Source organism: Elephas maximus, chromosome X, assembly GCF_024166365.1.
Source record: "Elephas maximus indicus isolate mEleMax1 chromosome X, mEleMax1 primary haplotype, whole genome shotgun sequence".
Lineage (NCBI taxonomy): Eukaryota > Metazoa > Chordata > Mammalia > Proboscidea > Elephantidae > Elephas > Elephas maximus.
The window spans coordinates 59,828,745-59,842,929 of NC_064846.1; positions in this window are offsets into that span (position 1 = coordinate 59,828,745).

The following is a 14,185-nucleotide window of genomic DNA, read 5'->3' on the forward strand; positions in this document are numbered from 1 at the left end:
GCTCCTGTCCAGACATAAACAGTCTGTGAATTTTGAGTACCTTTTCCCACTTCTTAGACCTGTGTGGGCCTATTTCAGGAGAATAGGCCCTTGTCAGCAGACTCCAATCATTTCAGCTGTGCTGGGGAGAGTTGGGTATTTGATGTTTGACATTACTTTGTCTATTAAACAGAGTCTGCACTGACCCACATCAGGGGCCTAAGGACTAGTAGCTCCACTCTGGTCACCCAGCCACCCACTACAGTGGTCCAAGAATAACTGGTACCTCAGTCCTTACAATCAAAAGTATTGGGTGTCCATGGTCCATCTGCAGAACCCACCCACCTGTATGCTCTAGGGAACAGGGACACGCTTTCCTCAGAGGCTCATGGGGGATGATTCTCAGCCCCCTGCCTTGTTCAGAGTGTGACCCCCTGCTGCAACCAGATACCAGTACCTACACCAATCACCCCTGCCCCTCTAAGGCTGTAGGACAGAGCCTGTACCACACACTTGATGATCAACTACCTGGACACCTGAGCAGAATTCATACAAGAAAAGTGAATGGGCTCCAAGAATAATATACTGGATAACAACTCTAGCCATCTGGTGACAGGACATCAGAGCTCCAAAGGTGCAAATAATCAAGCTAGCTCACTCAAGCAACCCATTTGGGCATATCAAAACAAAACAAAGCAAGGAGCTATGACACAGTAAGCAAACATAAAATAAAATAATACAATAACTTATAGATGGCTTGGAGACAACAGTCAGTATCAGGTCACATAAAGAAACAGACCATGATCACCTCAACAAGCTCTCAAAACAAAGAATCAAGGGATCTTCTAGATGAAAGTGCATACTTGGAGTTACAGAGGTAGAATACAAAAGATTAATATATAGAACCCTTCAAGATATCAGGAAGGAAATGAGGCAATACTCAGAACAAGTCAAGGAACACACAGATGAAGCAATTGAAGAAATTAAAAAGATTATTCAGGAACATGATGAAAAATTCATAAGCTGGAAACGTCCATAGACAGACAGCAATCAGAAATTCAGAAGATTAACAATAAAAATACAGAAGCAGACAACTCAATAGAAGTCAGAGAAGCAGAATTGAGCAAGTGGAAGGCTGATTTTCTGAACTTGTAGATAAATCACTTGGCACTAATATATTTGAATAAAAAACAGATGAAAGAATTTTAAAAAGTGAAGAAACCTTAAGAATCATGTGGGACTCTATCAAGAGAAATAACCTACGAGTGACTGGAGTAACAGAACAGGGAGAGATAACAGAAAATAGACACAATTGTTGAAGATTTGTTGGCAGAAAACTTCCCTGATATCGTGAAAGATGAAAAGATATCTATCCAAGATGCTCATCAAACTCCACATAAGGTAGATATTAAAAGAAAGTCACCAAGACATATTATAATCACACTGCCAAAACCAAAGATAAAGGGAGAATTATAGGAGCAGCTAGAGATAAATGAAAAGTCACCTTCAAAGGAGAGCCAATAAGAATAAGCTCGGACTACTCAACAGAAACCATGCAGACCAGAAGGCAATGGGATGACTTCTTTAAAAAACTGAAGGAAAAAAATTGCCAGCCAAGAATCATATATCCAGCAAAACTGTCTCTTAAATATGAAGGTGAAAGTAGGACATTTCCAGATAAACATGGAAGTTTAGAGAATTCATAAAAACCAAACCAAAACTACAAGAAATACTAAAGGGAGTTCTTTGGTTAGAAAATCAATAACATCAGATATCAACCCAAGAATAGAACACTGGGCAGAGCAATCAGAAGTCAAACCAGACAGGAAAAAAAGAAAAAAAAAAGCAAGAAAAAAAACCAAACAAAACAAAAAACACTCAAAACAGGGTAATAGCGATATTATTGTGTAGAATAAGACAACATTAGAACAATAAAGAGCAACTAAGAAATGTGGTTATAGATCTTCCATATGGAGAGGAAGATAAGGCAACACAAAGAAATAAAAAAAAAAAAGAAATAAGTTAGGTTTAAATTTAGAAAAATAGGGGTAAATAATAAGGTAACCACAAAGGAGACAAACTATCCTACACATCAAAATAAAACACAAAGAAAAAATAGAGACTCAGCAGAAACAAAATCAACAATGAATATGAGGAAAGGACAATGTATAAAGATAATCTACTCAGCACATAAAATTAAATGGGAAAAAGAAACTGCCAACAACACACAAAAAAGATAACAAAATGATAGCACTAAATTCATACCTATCCATAATTATGCTGAACGTAAAAGGACTAAATGCACCAATAAAGAGACAGAGACTGGCAGAATGGATTACAAAATAAGATCCATCTATATATGCTGCCTACAAGAGGCAAACCTTAGACTTAGAGACGCAAATGAAGTAAAACACAAAGGCTGGAAAAAATACATCAAGCAAAGAACATACAAAAAAGTGCAGGAGTGGCAATATTAATTTCTGACAAAAAAAGACTTTATAGTTAAATCCACCACAAAGGATAAGGAAGGACACTATATAATGATTAAAGAGACAATATACAAAGAAGATGTAACTATATTATATATGCACCCAATGACAGGGATGCCAGATACATAAAACAAACTCTATCGGCATTGAAAACTGAGATAGACAGCTCCACAATAATTGTAGGAGACTTCATATGAAACATTCTCTAGAACAGACCATATATTAGGTCATAAAGCAAGCCTTAGCAGAATCCAAAACATTGAAATATTACAAAGCATCTTCTCTGACCATAAGGCCATAAAAGTAGAAACCAATAACAGAAAAACAGGGAAAAGAAATCAAACACTTGGAAACTGAACAATACCCTGCTCAGAAAAGACTGCATTACAGAAGACATTAAGAGTGGAATAAAAAAATTCATAGAATCCAATGAGAATGAAAACACTGTTTGGGACACACCAAAAGCGGTGCTCAGAGGTCAGTTTATATTAATAAATGCACACATCCAAAAAGAAGAAAGGGCCAAAATCAAAGAATTATCCCTACAACTTGAACAAATAGAAAGAGAGCAACAAAAGAAACCCTCAGGCACCAGAAGAAAACAAATAAAATTAGAGCAGAACTAAATGAAATAGAAAAAAGAAAAACAATCAAAAGAACTAACAATACCAAAATCTGGTTATTTGAAAAAAATCAACAAAATTGGTAAATAATTGGGCAAAGTGACAAAAGGAAAACAAGAGAGGAAGAAAATAGCATGAATAAGAAATGAGATGGGCGATATCACAACAGACCCAACCGAAATTAAAAGAATCATAACAGAATACTATGAACAACTGTACTCTGACAAATTTGAAAACCAAGAAGAAATGGATGAATTCCTAAAAACACATTACTTACCTAAACTAACACAAACAGAGGTAGAACAACTAAATAGACCCATAACAAAAGAAGAGATTGAAAAGGTAATCAAAAAACTCCCTACAAAAAAAAAGCCCTGGCATGGAGTGCTTCACTGCAGAGTTCTACCAAACTTTCAGAGAAGAGTTAACACCACTACTACTAAAGGCATTTCAGAGTATAGAAAAGGACAGAATACTCCCAAACTCATTCTATGAAGCCAGCATATCCCTGATACCAAAACCAGGTAAAGACACCACAAAAAAAGAAAATTACAGACCTATATCCCTCATGAACTTAGATGCAAAAGTTTTCAACAAAATTCTAGCCAATAGAATTCAACAACATATCAAAAAATGATTCACCATGACCAAGTGAGATTCATACCAGGTATGCAGGGATGGTTCAACATTAGAAAAACAAGGAATGTAATCCATCATATAAATAAAACAAAAGAGAAAATTCACATGATTTTATCAATAGGTGCAGAAAAGGCATTTGATTAATTTCAACACCCATTCATGATTAAAAAAAAAAAAAACTCTTAGCAAAATAGGAATAGAAGGAAAATTCCTCAACAAAATAAAGGGCACTTATACAAAGCCAATAGCCAATATCATCCTAGGTGGAGAGAGCCTGAAAGCATTCCCCCTGAGATCAGGAACCAGACAAGGATGCCCTTTATCAGGGCTCTTATTCACCATTGTGCTGGAGGTCCTAGCCAGAGCAGTTAGGCTAGATAAAGAAATAAATGGTATCCCGATTGACAAGGGGAAAGTAAAATTATCTCTATTTGCAGATGACATGATCTTATATACAGAAAACCATAAGAAATCCTCAAGAAAACTACTGAAACTAATAGAAGTGTTCAGCAGAGTGTCGGGATACAAGATAAAGATACAAAAATCAGTTGGATTCCTCTACACTAACAAAAAGAACATCGAACCGGAAATTATCAAATAAATTCCATTTACAGTAGCCCCCAAGAAGATAAAATACTCAGGAATAAATCTTACCAGAGATGTGAAAGACTTATACAAAGAAAACTACAGTACACTTCAGCAAGAAACCAAAAGTGACCTACATAAGTGGAAAAACATACTTTGCTCATGGATAGGAAGACTTAACTTTATAAAAATGTCTATTCTACCAAAAGCGATCTATAGCTTTAATGCAATTCCGATCCAAATTCCATCAACGTTCTTTAATGAGATGGAGAAACAAATCACCAACTTCATATGGAATGGAAAGAAGCCCCGGATAAGTAAAGCATTACTGAAAAAGAAGAACAAAGTGGGAGGCCTCACTCTACCTGATTTTTCAACCCATTATACTGCCACAGTAGTCACTACAGCCTGCTACTGGTACAACAACAGGTACATAGACCAATGGAAAAGAGTTGAGAATCCAGACATAAATAGATTCACATATGAGCAGTTGATATTTGACCAAGGGCCCAAAACAGTTAAATGGGGAAAAGACTGTCTTTTTAACAAATGGTGCTGGCGTAACTGGATATCCATCTGCAAAAAAGTGAAACAAGACCCGTACCTTACCCCATGCACAAAAACAAGCTCAAAATTGATCAAAGACCTAAATATAAAATCTAAAACAATTAAGATCATGGAAGAAAAAATTAAGGACAACGTTAGGAGCCCTAATATATGGCATAAACAGTATACAAAACATTACTAACAACGGAGAAGAAAAACTAGACAACTGGGAGCTCCTAAAAATCAAACACCTATGCTCATTCAAAGACTTCACCAAAAGAGTAAAAAGATTACCTACAGACTGGGAAAAAGTTTTTAGCTGTGACATTTCCAATCAATGACTGATCTCTAAAATCTACATGATACTGCAAAAACTCAGCTACAAAAAGACAAGTAACTCAATTAAAAAATGGGCAAAAGATATAAACAGACACTTCACTAAAGAAGACATTCAGGTAGCTAACAGATACACAAGGATGTGCTCACTATCATTAGCCATTAAAGAAATGCAAATGAAAACTACAATGAGATTCCATCTCACTCCAACAAGGCTGGCATTAATCCAAAAAACACAAAATAATAAATGTTGGAGAGGCTGTGGAGAGATTGGAACACTTCTACACTGCTGGTGGGAATGTCAAATGGTACAACCACTTTGGAAATGGATTTGGCACTTCCTTACAAAGCTAGAAATAGAACAAGCATAAGATCCCGCAATCCCAGTCCATGGAATATATCCTAGAGAAATAAGAGCCTTTACACGAACAGATATATTCACACCTATGTTCATTGTAGCACTGTTTACAATAGCAAAAGATGGAAGCAACCAAGGTGCCCATCAACAGATGAATGGAGAAATAAATTATGGTATATTCACACAATGGAATACCACTCATCGATAAAGAACAGTGAGGAATCTGTGAAACATTTCATAACATAGAGAAATCTGGAAGGCATTACGCTGAGTGAAATTAGTCAGTTGCAAAAAGACAAATATTGTATAGGACCAGTATTGGAGGAAATGGAGAAATAGTTTAAACAGGGAAGAAAATATTCTTTGGTCGTTACGAGAGCGGGAAGGGAGGAAGGGTGGGAGAGGGGTATTCACTAATTAGATAGTAGATAAGAACTACTTTAGGTGACAGGAAGGACAACACAATACAGGCACGGTCAGTATAACTGGACTAAACCAAAAACAAAGAAGTTTCCTGAATAAACTGAATGCTTCGAAGGCCAGTGTAACAGGGGCAGGGGTTTGAGAACTATGGTTTCAGGGAACATCTATGTCAATTTGCATAATAAAATCTTTTAAGAAAACCTTCTGCATCCCACTTTGGAGAGTGGCATCTGGGGTCTTAAATGCTAGCAAGTGGCCATCTAATATGCATCAATTGGTCTCAACCCACCTGGATCAAAGGAGAATGAAGAACACCAAGGACACAAGGTAATTATGATCCCAAGAGACAGAAAGGCCCTCATAAACCAAAAGAAAGAAAGGGCCACCTAAACCGGAGACTACATCTGCCTGAAATCAGAAGAGCTAGATGGTGCCTGGCTACAACCGATGACTGCCCTGACAGGGAACACAACAGAGAACCCCTGAGGGAGCAGGAGAGCAGTGGGATGCAGACCCCAAATTCTCATAAAAAGTCCAGACTTAATGGCCTGACTGAGACTAGAAGGACCCCAGTGTTCATGGCCCCCAGACCTTCTGTTGGCCCAGGTTAGGAACCATTTCCAAAGTCAACTCTTCAGACAGGGAGTGGACTGGACAATGGGTTGGAGAGGAATGCTGGTGAGGAGTGAGCTTCTTGGATCAGGTGGACACTTGAAACTATGTTGGCATCTGCTCCCTGGAGTAGAGATGAGAGGGTAGAGGGGTTTAGAAGCTGGTAAAATGGACATGAAAAGAGAGAGTGGAGGGATGGAGCGGGCTGTCTCTTTAGGGGGAGAGCAATTGGGAGTATGTAGCAAGGTGTATATAAGTTTTTGTGTGAGAGACTGACTTGATTTGTAGACTTAAAGCACAATAAAAATGAAAAAAAAAGTGTCTTTTGTTTTTGCGACCCTCTATTTTACCAAACAAGATGTCCTTTTCTAGTAATTGTTCTTTCTTGATGATGTGTCCAGAGTAAGCAAAATGAAATCTTGCCCTTTTGGCTTCTAAGGAACATTATGGTTGTACATCCTCTGAGATCAATTTGTTCATTCTTAGCAGTCCACAGTATATTCAAATGGATCAATTCTTCTCCAGTCTTTTGTTTTCAGTGTCCAGCTTTCGCATACATATGAGGTGATTGAAAAGACCATGACTTGGGTCTGGTACACAGAAGAATTTCCTTTTACTACTATGTTTTCAACCACTTCTTCAGAACAGACTTTTCCATCAGTCCTTAAATATGATAAGGCATCTTCACAACTAAATTTCTCAAAACACTTACCTATATCCTTGGTTCTGAAAGTTGAGCATACATCAGAAACAACTGGAGGGCTTGTTAAAACACAGATTCCTGGACCCACTTTCAGTGTTTCTGATTGGGTGGGCCTGGAATGGGGCCAGCTAATTTGTATTTTTAACAAGAACCCAAGTAATGTACCTATTATCATTCAGAAACCACACTTTAAGAACTTCTGGTCTATGTATACACCACTCACATGTGCTTAACTCTTAGTGATTTCATTTCAGCATGCCCTTAGAACTGGTGTTTGCAAGTTTGTCAATGACCTGTACGTCACCTTTGGGTACTCATTTTGCAGCAATCATCACTGTCTCCTTTTTCTTCATAGAATAAAAAATTATTGTAAATATTCAAATTATCATTTGTTTGACATGATTAAGAACAAAACAAACATAACCACAAAATGGTGATGATGTTAAAACACAAAAACAGCAACATTCTTCCAAGACTCCAGACTAACAAGGGCAATTACAGTGCACACAATTGCATGGAAAACATCAAAAACTATGGAGTTACCGGTAATTTGAACACTTTACCCCCAGAATTTGAATAAGAATTCTTCCTTTTTCATGAGTGTATCAGGTAATAGTGCTGCAAGTGAATCTTGAACCACATTTTCAAAAATAATGGGTATCAGCATGAAGCCTAAAGTGTTCAGCTCCAGAAGATTGATGATTTTTTAAGGTATGTGTTCAAGGCTTTGCCAATTTTTCTGTTATGTTGTCTAGCTTTTCTTTTTCATTGTTGTTAGGTGCTGTCGAGTCAGTTCTGACTCATAGCAACCCTATGCACAACAGAACGAAACACTGCGCGGTCCTGAGTCATCCTTATAATCGTTGTTACACTTGAGATCATTGTTGCAGCCACTGTGTCAATCTACCTCTTTGAGGGTCTTCCTCTTTTCCGCTGACCCTGTACTCTGCTAAGCATGATGTCCTTCACCAGGAACTGATCCCTCCTGACATGTCCAAAGCATGTAACATGCAGTCTCACCATTCTTGCTTCTAAGGAGCATTCTGGCCACACTTATTCCAAGACAGATTTGTTCGTTCTTTTGGCAGTCCACGGTATATTCAATATTCTTCGCCAACACCACAATTCAAAGGCGTCAATTCTTCTTCGGTCTTCCTTATTCATTGTCCGGCTTTCACATGCATACGATGAGATTGAAAATACCATGGCTTGGGTCAGGCGCACTTTAGTCTTCAAGGTGACATCTTTGTTCTTCAACACTTTAAAGAGGCGCTTTGCAGCAGATTTACCCAAAGCAATGTGTTTTTTGATTTCTTGACTGCTGCTTCCATGGCTGTTGATTGCGGATCCAAGTAAAATGAAATCCTTGACAACTTCAATCTTTTCTCCATTTATCATGATGTTGCTCATTGGTCCAGTTGTGAGGATTTTTGTTTTCTTTATGTTGAGGTGCAATCCATACTGAAGGCTGTGGTCTTTAATCTTCATTAGTAAGTGCTTCAAGTCCTTTTCACTTTCAGGAAGCAAGGTTGTGTCATCTGCATAACGCAGGTTGTTAATGAGTCTTCCTCTAATCCTGATGCCCTGTTCTTATTCATATAGTCCAGCTTCTCAGGTTATTTGCTCAGCATACTGATTGAATAGGTATGGTGAAAGACTACAACCCTGACGCATACCTTTCCTTACTTTAAACCAACCAGTATCCCCTTGTTCTGTCAGAACAACTGCCTCTTGATCTATGTAAAGGTTCCTCACGAGCACAATTAAGTGTTCTGGAATTCCCATTCTTTGCAATGTTATCCATAATTTGTTATGATCCACACAGTCAAATGCCTTTGCATGGTGAATAAAACAAAGGTAAACATCCTTCTGGTATTCTCTGCTTTCAGCCAGGATCCATCTGACATCAGCAATGATATCCCCGGTTCCACGTCCTCTTCTGAAACCGGCCTGAATTTCTGGCAGTTCCCTGTCAATATACTGCTGCAGCCATTTTTGAATGATCTTCAGGTAAATTTTGCTTGCGTGTGATATTAATGATATCCTCCTATAATTTCCACATTCAGTTGGGTCACCTTTTTTGTGAATAGGCATAAATATGGATCTCTTCCAGTCAGTTGGCCAGGAAGCTGTCTTCCGTATTTCTTGGCATGGATGAGTGAGCACCTCCGGTGATGTATCTGTTTGTTGAAACATCTCCATTGATATTCCATCAATTTCTGGAGCCTTGTTTTTCGCCAATGCCTTCAGAGCAGCTTGGACTTCTTCCCTCAGTACCATCGGTTCCTGATCATATGCCACCTCTTGAAATGGTTGAACATCGACTAATTCTTTTTGGTATAATGACTCTGTGTATTCCTTCCATCTTCTTTTGATGTTTCCTGCATCGTTTAATATTTTCCCCATGGAATCCTTCACTATTGCAACTCGAGGCTTGAATTTTTTCTTCAGTTCTTTCAGCTTGCGAAACACTGAGCGTGTTCTTCCCTTTTGGTTTTCCATCTCCAGCTCTTTGCACATGTCATTATAATACTTAGTCTCCTCGAGGTGCCCTTTGAAGGAAGAAGAACCAGGCAGTCTACTTCTGAAAAGCATTAGCCAGTGAAAACCTTATGAATAACAGTGGAACACTCTCTAATATTGTGCTGGAAATGAGCCCCCCTAGTTGGAAGGCACTCAAAAGATGACTGGGGAAGAGCTGCCTCCTCAAAGTAGAGTCGACCTTAATGAGGTGGATGGATTGAAGCTTTCGGGACCTTCATTCGATGATGTGGCATGACTCAAAATGAGAAGAAACAGATGCAAACATCCATTAATAATCAGAACCTGGAATGTACGAAGTATGAATCTAGGAAAATTGGAAATCGTCAAAAATGAAATGGAATGCATAAATATCAATATCCTAGGCATTAGTGAGTTGAAATGGACTGGTATTGGCCATTTTGAATTGGGCAATCATGTAGTCTACTATGCTGGGAACGACAACTTGAAGAGGAATGGTGTTGCATTCATTGTCAAAAAGAACATTTCAAGATCTATCCTGAAGTACAACACTGTCAGTGATAGGATAATATCCATACGCTTACAAGGAAGACCAGTTAATATGGCTATTATTCAAATTTATGCACCAACCACTAGGGCCAAAGATGAAGAAATAGAAGATTTTTATCAGCTGCTAAAGTCTGAAATTGATCGAACATGCAATCAAGATGCATTGATAATTACTGGCAATTCGGGTGCGAAAGTTGGAAATAAAGAAGGATCAGTAGTTGGAAAATATGGCCTTGGTGATAGAAACAATGCTGGAGATCAAATGATAGAATTTTGCAAGACCAACGACTTCTCCATTGTAAATGCCTTCTTTCACCAACGTAAATGGCGACTATACACATGGACCTCGCCATATAGAACACACAGAAATCAAATTGACTACATCTGTGGAGACGATGGAAAGCTCGATATCATCAGTTGGAACAAGGCCAGTGGTCGACTGTGGAAAAGACCATCAGTTACTTACATGGAAGTTCAAGTTGGAACTGAAGAAAATCAGAGCAAGTCCATGAGAGCCAAAATATGACCTTGAGTACATCCCACCTGAATTTAGAGACCATCTGAAGAATAGATTTGACGCATTGAACACTATTGACCGAAAACCAGACGAGTTGTGAAATGACATCAAGGGAATCATACATGAAGAAAGTAAGAGATCATTAAAAAGACAGATGGGAAAGGAAAGACCTAAATAGATGTCATTGAAAAGACAGGAAGGAAAGAAAAGACCAAGATGGGTGTTAGAGGAGACTCTGAAAATTGCTCTCGAATGTCGAGCAGCTAAACAAATGGAAGAATTGATGAAGTAAAAGAACTGAACAGAAGATTTCAAAGGGCATCTAGAGAAGACAAAGTATTATAATGACATGTGCAAAGAGCTGGAGATGGAAAACCAAAGGAAGAATTTGTTTTTCATTAACAAATAGCAATTCTTCATAAATTCCAGGTGTGAGTACTTTGTCAGAATCATATTTTATGAATATCTTCTCCTTTTTACTCCTTAATGGTTTATTTTGATGTAGAGATGTTCTTAATTTTTATATAGCCCAGCTGGCCATTTTATTTTCTTTTATGGTTAGTATTTTATTAGGTTAAGAAATATTTGCCTCTTTCAATGTCATGAAGATGTTCTATTTTTTTCCTCTGAAAATGTTACAATTTTATGCTTCATAATTATATAATAAGTCATTTGGAATAGATTTTGTTGTTTGGTAGTGATTCTCATATATTTTAGCCTCAGGAATCCTTTACAGTCTTAGAAATTAGTGAGGATCAAAGCTTTGATTTACTTGGCTTGTATCTCTTGCTCCATCACCCTGCTGTCAGTTCATCTTTCTGCGGTGTATTACATGTTGCTATGATGCTGGAAGCTATGCCAACAGTATTTCAAATATCAACAGGGTTACCCATGGTAGACAGGCTTTAGCAAAGCTTTCAAGCTGACACCAACTAGGGAGAAAGGCCTGGTGATCTACTTTTAAAAATTAGCCTAAGAAAATCTTATGTATCACAACAGAATATTGTCTGATATAGGGCTAGAAGGTGAGCCCCTAGGTCGAAAAGGCAGTCAAAATACACAGTGGCTGCAATGGTGGACTCATGAATACCAATAATGATGAAGATGGTAGAGGACCATGCAACTTTCTGTTCTTTTGTACATGGAATTTTCATGAGTCAGAGCCAATTTGACAGCAACTAATAACAACAATGGAGCCCTGGTGGTGCAGTGGTTAAGAGCTCAGGCTGTTAACCAAAAGATCAGCAGTTTGAACCCACCAGCTACTCCTTGGAAACCCTGTGAGGCAGTTCTACTCTGTCCTATAGGGTCATTATGAGTTGAAATCTACTTGATTGCAATGGGTTTTTTTGGTTTAACAACAACAATGACATATCTTTGGACATTTAGTATAATAGACATTAAAAGCGAAAAATTAAAGCATGTATTTATTAACCAAATAAATGTAATAAAATTACATTAACATAACTAACATATTTTATGAAAAATAATTATATTTTCCAAAAAAAAAGCTCACTTAATAAGAGTAACATTATTTAACATGTTTACAAAACTCTTCAACATGTGACTTAAAGACAGAGCACTTTTTCTTGTTGGAGTTAGAGAAATGAGGTAGAAGAGGTGGCAAGCAAAATGTAGCAGAAGGGGGACTCAGAAAGATTCCAAGCACAAGGAAGGTTCAACACACCACTGAATCAGGGTCATTTCGAAGAATCAGAGGCCTCTAGGAGTTACAGACGGCTCTTTACTGACAGCCAGTGAAGAAACAGGGAAGTCAGTCCTACAATCATAACAAACTGAATTCTTCCAAAAACCTGAATGAACTTGGAAGCAGATTCTATCCCATAGCCTACAGTAAGGAAGGTAATCCTGCCAACACCTTAATTTAAGCGAAGTTCACCCAGACTTCTGACCACAGAAACTGTGAGATAATAAATTTGTGGTGCTTAAAGCCAATAAAAATTTGTGATAATTTGTTATGGCAGCAATAGATAAATAATAAATCAAACCTTTTGCTGTCAAGTTGATTCCAACTCAGAGCAACCCTATAGGACAGAGTAGAACTGCCCCATAGGGTTTCCAAGGCTGTAATCTTTATGCAAGCAGGCTGCCACTTCTTTTTCTCACAGAGTAGCTGGTGGGTTCTAACTACCAACCTTTCAGTTAGCAGCCGAGCACTTAACCACTGTGCCACCAGTACTCCTTCGTGAACTAATATAGGCCCTATATAAGATTAAGAAAGTTCCTTTCTATTCTTACTTTGTTTAGAGTTTTTATCATGAATGGGTGCTAAATTTTTTAAAATGCTTTATGTGCATCAATCAAGATGATTACATGAATTGCCTATATTTTTTTGCTGTTAACGAGACTAATTTTCTAACACAAAACCTCTCTTGCATAAGTAAAATAAATTTCAGTTGGATGTGATGTATTATTATTTTTACGTATCAGTGATTTCAATTTGCAAATATTTAATTATTTTTACATCTCTGTAAATGAAAGAAACTAATCTGTAATTTTTCTTTCCTGTCATGCTCATGCCAGACTTTAGAGCATGAATATTTTTTACATCCTCTGCCAGCTTTGGTAGCTTAAGTTTTTTGAGGAAAATTCCATTTCATGCAAATTGTTAAAATAATCAGTACAACATTCTAATAATCTCTTATAATCTTGCAATGTCTGTAGAATCTGTACCAATACCCCTGTCTTGGTCATCTAGTGCTGCTATAACAAAAGTACCAAAAAGTGATGGCTTTAACAGAGAGAAGTTTATTTTCTCACGGTAAAGCAGGCTAAAAGTCAAATTCAGGGTGTCAGCTCCAGGGAGAGGCTTTCTCACTCTGTTGGCCTTCTCATCAAGCTTCCCCAGGACTATGAACTTCTTCGCACAAGGACCCAGAGTTTTGTTTTATGTTGAGGTATAATCCATACTGAAGGCTGTGGTCTTTGATCTTCATCAAAAAGTAACCCAGTCCTCTTCACTTTCAGCAAGCAAGGTTGTATCATCTGCATAATGCAGGTTGTTAAGGAGTTTTCCTCCGATCCTGATACACAGTTCTCCTTCATACAGTCCAGCTTCTCATATTATTTGCTCAGCATACAGACTGAATAAGTTTGGTGAAATGATGCAACCCTGATGTACACCTTTCCTGTCTTTAAACCACACAGTATTCCCTTTGTCTCCCTTTTTGGTTTTGTCTTTTTATCAATTCTGAAAATCTTAATCTTTTACTTGGGGTATTTTGTCCATTTTTATTTAATGCAATTACAGCTATAATGGATTTATATTTACTGTCTTACTATTTGCCTTGAATATTTATTTTA